Here is a 6,000-nt window from a genome sequence, read left to right on the forward strand (position 1 = left end):
ATCCAGTCTTCAAAGGAGTTATGACATCTAAGGTTGAGGAACACAGAGAATTAAAAGAATTAACCATATCATTGTTGTAGGAGAAATCAGGAAACATATTGCCAGGGGAATTAAACAGAATTTAGAGGCACTATGCTCATTAAAGACATGAGTATACTTAGGGCGTGACAAGACAGTACTAGCAGCCTGTAATTCACAGTTAAAAGCAATGCATTGGTGATGAGATACAAACATGTCCATGATTTCCACAGATGATATTCTCAGACCAGACTAAAGACAAGGTCTAGAGTGTGGCCACAGTTATGAGTTTGGTATGAGACAAATGTTGTTGAAAGTTAAAAGATTTAGTGATATTTAAAAAATCAGTAGCAAGGACAGTAGAGGACTTATCAATGTGAATATTAAAATCACCACAAAGAACAATGCTATCATAAATTAAAACAAGACTAGATAAAAATTCAGGAAGCTCCATCAAAAAGGAGCACTTCAAAGGAAGAAAAATCATTACAAGCTATTAGGTTACATTTGAAAAAGCTTCCTATAGACAGTAACAAGGCCACCATCATGAACGCAATCCCTCGGTCAGCTAAAACGTCATAATCTGGAGGGCACAATTCAGATCAAGCTGACTGTGATCACTAGATTGTAACCAGAATTCTGTTAAACACATAAAATCTGAATCAGCAGAAGAGATAAAAAAAAATAATTTAAAACAAATGTCTAATAAGACAACAAACAAAACCCCAGCTCCAGTTTTAACTCCAGTTCTAACTCAGGAAAGACTGTTTAAGATGGCTCTTCTCAATACTGGGGTTTTGTTTCAGATCCTTATTAAATGATTAATATCGCTGCATAATATGTGCCTGTTTCGTTTGACAGACCTATGTCTAATTATTACAGGAACCTTACAAATACGTGAAACAGCACTAGAAGGATCTGGACTCACCCAGTATCAGTTATTCTTGCAGGACTTCAGCGCAAGTTCCATATTAAAAGCCATTAGATGAGACCCAAATCTGTTTGGATGAAATCCATTGCACCTGAAAAGAGTGTGTCTGTAAAATGTGGCTAAAAAATGTTTTAGATTAATAAAACCGTTTTAAAATCACTAATTAAAATTGGCTAAGAGCTTCAGTCAGAAACTATTACCGCTGTCAGTGTGGAGGCGGAAGTGGAAATGAAATTGTTAAATATCTGTTATGAAACAAAAACAACAGAAAAGGACTCTACAACTTTAGATTTGACAAATGTGCTTGACGAGCTGACCTTGACTTGACTGATTTGAATAAGGCAGGTGCAATTAGGCAAGTGTACCCATGGCAACCAATTTATATGAAGTCAGCCCTTGTTAAGAGATGATTTACAGCAGCATTAATTTGTTGGTCCTGATCTGCTGGTCCAGTAAGAAATGTCTGAAATATCAAAATACCTCCTCTGATTTCAGATGATATCATACAGCTAAGTGTGTGTGTTTTTCCGTGTGTGTAATATTATGTGTTGTGTCCAAACATCATCTTCAGATGGCCTTGGGCAGCAGTCTGATGAAAACGAGTCCTGTCTCCTCTCTATTACCTAACAGCCCACACTTATCAATAGCGCTCCCCTCCTCACTCGCGCTCTCGCACTGCAAACAGACCTGCTGCTGTTTTTTCACACGTGGATCCTGACCCAGGAGCTCCAAATTGTACTTTAGTAAGTAAACAAGTCTACGAGCCGAGGAGCCAAAGAGCAGTAAAGGTTTTAAATGATATAGAACCAGTGACGCCGGGGTGAATAATAAACTACATCTCCAAGTTGATCTGTACCATGCAAACAACCACTGTATCTACAGTTTGTTTCCTAAAGGACGATATCTTCACATATTTTTGGTAGGATAATATGAATTTACATAAGGAAAGGTGGACTAACTTTTCTTAGAGTTACGACTGATGATTTTATATCTAGTTTTGCCTGATGGATGTCTGAAGATCGAAAAATCGTCAATAAATTGAAAATATGTGATGAACAGTGTGTGGAATTCATTGTTTTCTTTCCATATCTAGAAATATATCTATTTCTATTTTATTAATGGATTAACTGTTGATGTTAAAACATCAGAAAAAAGCAAGGTGACGTCTTAAAATTTTCCATCCATCCATCTCATCCTAAACTGAATTAGTTAGTCTGTCTCAATGGAGGTAAACAGGCAACCATTTGTGTTTGTGGAACATGAACCAGCATTTTTTTGGCATTGGTACTCAATAAATTATGAATTTATTAATTTGTTATAATCTTTGGAGATTGTCTCTATTTGTCAATTATTGACAAATTTACTTATCTTGTGAGGCAGCTGGATTCGTGAGATCATGAGACCATGCAGGAATCCATTTTATGCACTTGTATCCGAAGCACCAGTGGTTCGGACCAAATCAGCTTCCTTTGAGGATTCTTGCATGATTTTGTGATCTCGCAAAACCAGCTGCCTCGCAAATTAAGAAGATGATAGACAGATGGTTCATCCAATCACCTGCCAAGTATTTTTTTGAAAGTGCCTCTCCTTTTCCAAACAGTTGCCAAGGAACGATGGTTCTGTGTAACACCCCATCTGGCGCGTAAGGTTACAAATTTACCTGTAAAAATTGGAATAACTGGAGTCCGTCTTTGCTTTTATGAACAAAATGTAAAACAGTGTTTTTTAAAAAATGAACAAAGGTGATTTTTGGAGTCAAGGGCCTCAAACATACAAAAAAGAAAAGATGGAAAGAGCCAAGGCATCCTCAGTCTGACTGTAATAACATATATACTCAGTGTATCTAATGCATTGGTGTGATCCATGTAATATTAAAGGCTTTTTATTATACTCAAGACTTCCTTGAGTTTTTGTACTCCTTTGTTGATTAAAATGATATAAGTTTTTAATGAAATATGGTTTCCTTTACTATTCCACAACAACACATCCTTAACTTAAAAACAGTACATCTGGACAATCAGACCATAATGAAAATAACAGCACGGAGTTCCATTCTCATGTCTATATCCTGTTTTAGGTTTAGTCACTAGCCCTGGTGCAAAGCAAACTACACACTGAGCAAACAGTATTTACATGTACTTTTAATGGCTTGTTTTGTCTAATAAGCTGAACTAAGCACATGGGTGGCGTCAGCCACTGAAGGTAAGAAAATAGATTTTACAAGCCACAGCATAGTCTCTTGTGTAAATGTCATGATGCTGTAAATCTCACTCGCCCGCAGCTAAAAAAACACAACACTTCATGAGGTTTTAAGAGACACATTAATAGCTGCTCGCACACAACTGTTAACTACTGTAAAGAATTTTGTACATGACAAACAACAGTCACGACCGGTTTGTGCTCAGACAGAAAGTTTGACTGACCCCCAGTTCACATGTTTGATGTGCAAACAAAGCCCAAGGCCGTGTGCATGGGTTCTGGTTAACTGATTCAAGACCACTCCTCCTTCTCCTCCAATGTCCCCAATAACAGCGTCCATTCACTCATTAACCTCACCTGCCCATGGGCAGTCTGTTCAGGGTGAGACAGAAATTTTAAGCTCTGTTGTTTTTACACACATACATGCTATTATTCAGGACATGTATGCAGTATTATTCATGGATGTTTAGGGGTTTAAGCAACCTGGATTAAGTTTACATTCAACTGGAGCTGATAAGTTGCTTGACAGCAACTATTTTGATAATTGATTAATCATTTGAGTCACTTTTTTAAGCAAAAATGCCAAAATTTTCTTGTAAAAACTTCTTAAATGTGACTATTTTCTATTTTTTCTCTGTTTTAAATGATTGTAAATTGAATATATTTGGATTCTGGATTCTTAACTGTTGCTCAAAAATTTTGAAATTGTTTTTTGTTTGTTTGTTTTTTACATTTCATAGCAATTAATCAATTGAGAAAATATTTACAATTCATATTTAATACTTACAGACCGAGATTCTACAATCAAAAACTTACATAATGCAGGTATTTTAATAAGCTGATTCCTATATTTTTAAATTTCACTACTTTTAGTCCAACAAAAAATATAATATATCAAGGATTCAGTATTTCTCTCCCAGAATTGTGTTCCTTGTGGTGAGGAGAAAGATATTTATAGAAAAACAATTGAACAAACATTGAAAAAATCCAAATAAAACATTTAAATGCCTTCTTTTCTGATAGTGGTTAGGGGTGTATTTAGCTATGGCCCTTCCTATACTTACATGTATATGCACATTTACTTATTTATTCATGTGTTTATAGTGTAATAGCGTGCAACAGGTGTACACTCGCATCCATAGTAAGCATAAAAACTGACATAAATATTGTCTTGGCTACTAAACAACGAGGTTACAAAGGTCTTATTATGCTTTAAAGTATTTTTATTTACAGTGGCTCCCTTTTAATAGTTTTATTTTTCTGTATTTATGTTCTATCCTGAAGTTATTACTGTTTTTTTCCAAGCAGGCTCTCGCCACCATATGGCTGACAACACTAAACCTCCACCTGTTATTCCGTCTAAGATATCTTATCAAAGGTTTAATAACGTATCAACAACACTTTTCACGATCTTTAAACTTAATTTAGAGCAGTATTTTTAATGTAAGCGAGTCACAAAGGCAAAGCAAAGTATCCAAGTGTTGTTTCAACCTACCTGTTGCGCTAAGCGAAGGTGTGGCACTTTGCCCTAGGTATCAAAAAAGCACGGATAACTTCAGTTGTCATTTAAGTTGTCTCTCTTCCGGTCCTTTACTGAGTAGAAATTAGAAATATAGGCTCCGTGAAACATCTTCAGCTAGAAATGACTTCCTCCCTTTGGTTTGAGTTGTTGTGGTGAGTCGCAGAGAAGAGTTTTCCCCCCCTCGGTGACTCCACAGTCCCATGTCTCCTGTTTGAACAGCAGTCTGCTGATGGATAGTGAGCCTGGGAAACTGGTGGACCACCGTCAAGCTACACCCAGTGTTACACAGCTGCTTCCTGTCATCATTTTCACAATAAACCCTGAACACCTGAAGTACCATCAAGTGGTCAGACTCACGGTCTGAAAAGTGAAGCCAATGCGGAAGTGTCTTAAACCTGACCTGCATGCTTTCTAATGGCCAACAGGGGACGACTCCACTGGTTGCAAAAGAGGTCCAATTGTATTTCATTTATAATTCATGAAATTTAATTGTAACATTCTGGTCACCTAAAATAGTCTTGTCAGTAAGTACCAAAGACCCTCTAAGGAATCGCCAGTTCAGTTTTTCCAGTGAGTACATTTTGTTTTAATGGTTTTAAGCCTGTTTTTCACAAGCAAAAGTTAGCATTAGCATTATCACAGTTAACCATATACTACAAATTTACCATGCTAACCGGTGCTAACCAAGCTAGAAGCTAGTGCTGGGGTCAGCTCCACCCTCTCGTCCAAATATGGTCACTTCTGGCTCCAAAAATTAAAGATGGTGATGGTCAAATCCAAGATGGCGACAGTCAATTCGCCAAACTCAAGGCTTCAAAACAGTAGTCCACAAACCAATGGGTGACGTCATGATGGCTATGTCCATATTTTTTCACAGTCTATGACTACCACATGTATAATTTATCCAACTGTATTTAGAAATTATCTTCAAGCAAAGTGCTTTACCAAAGAGAAAATCTCAAGGATTAATCATTAAAGAAGTTAATAAAAGTAAATATAAAAATGAATATCCCACAGACTTTTTTTGAGTTCCCCAAATCTCCCTAATTCTAACTAAACTTGTGTTGCTATCTTAGCAGAAAAGATTGTACACACCTTTTAAGGCTGACATAAATTTAAAATTAGCAGGGTGGTGCCAAATCTGGTCAGAGCCCCTCAGAGTTTCCAAAGATAAATTTAAGGGGTCACAAGTAGATTAAAGAGATCATTTTCTGATCTAAATGAAACATGTAACAGTCTGAGGAAAAAAAATCTGTTATGATTATGGCTCACTGTCATAATCTGTAATGAGAGCTTGGTTTGTTTTAGGAGGTTGCAAACCATTTTGGGA

General features: G+C 36.6%; 1 protein-coding gene across 1 annotated transcript in view; it reads right to left on the bottom strand.

Annotated features, from left to right (window-relative positions):
- zgc:194930 (uncharacterized protein LOC557813 homolog) overlaps positions 1-4,915 on the bottom strand; it is a 30,994-nt gene extending 26,079 nt beyond the window's left edge. The window contains exon 1 of the mRNA XM_067580257.1: positions 4,644-4,915. The gene's annotated coding sequence lies outside the window, so the exon portion shown is untranslated. The remainder of the gene's footprint in view (positions 1-4,643) is intronic.
- Between the last annotated feature and the right edge of the window lie 1,085 nt (positions 4,916-6,000).

Source organism: Thunnus thynnus, chromosome 22 (genome assembly GCF_963924715.1).
Source record: "Thunnus thynnus chromosome 22, fThuThy2.1, whole genome shotgun sequence".
NCBI classification, from domain to species: Eukaryota; Metazoa; Chordata; class Actinopteri; order Scombriformes; family Scombridae; genus Thunnus; species Thunnus thynnus.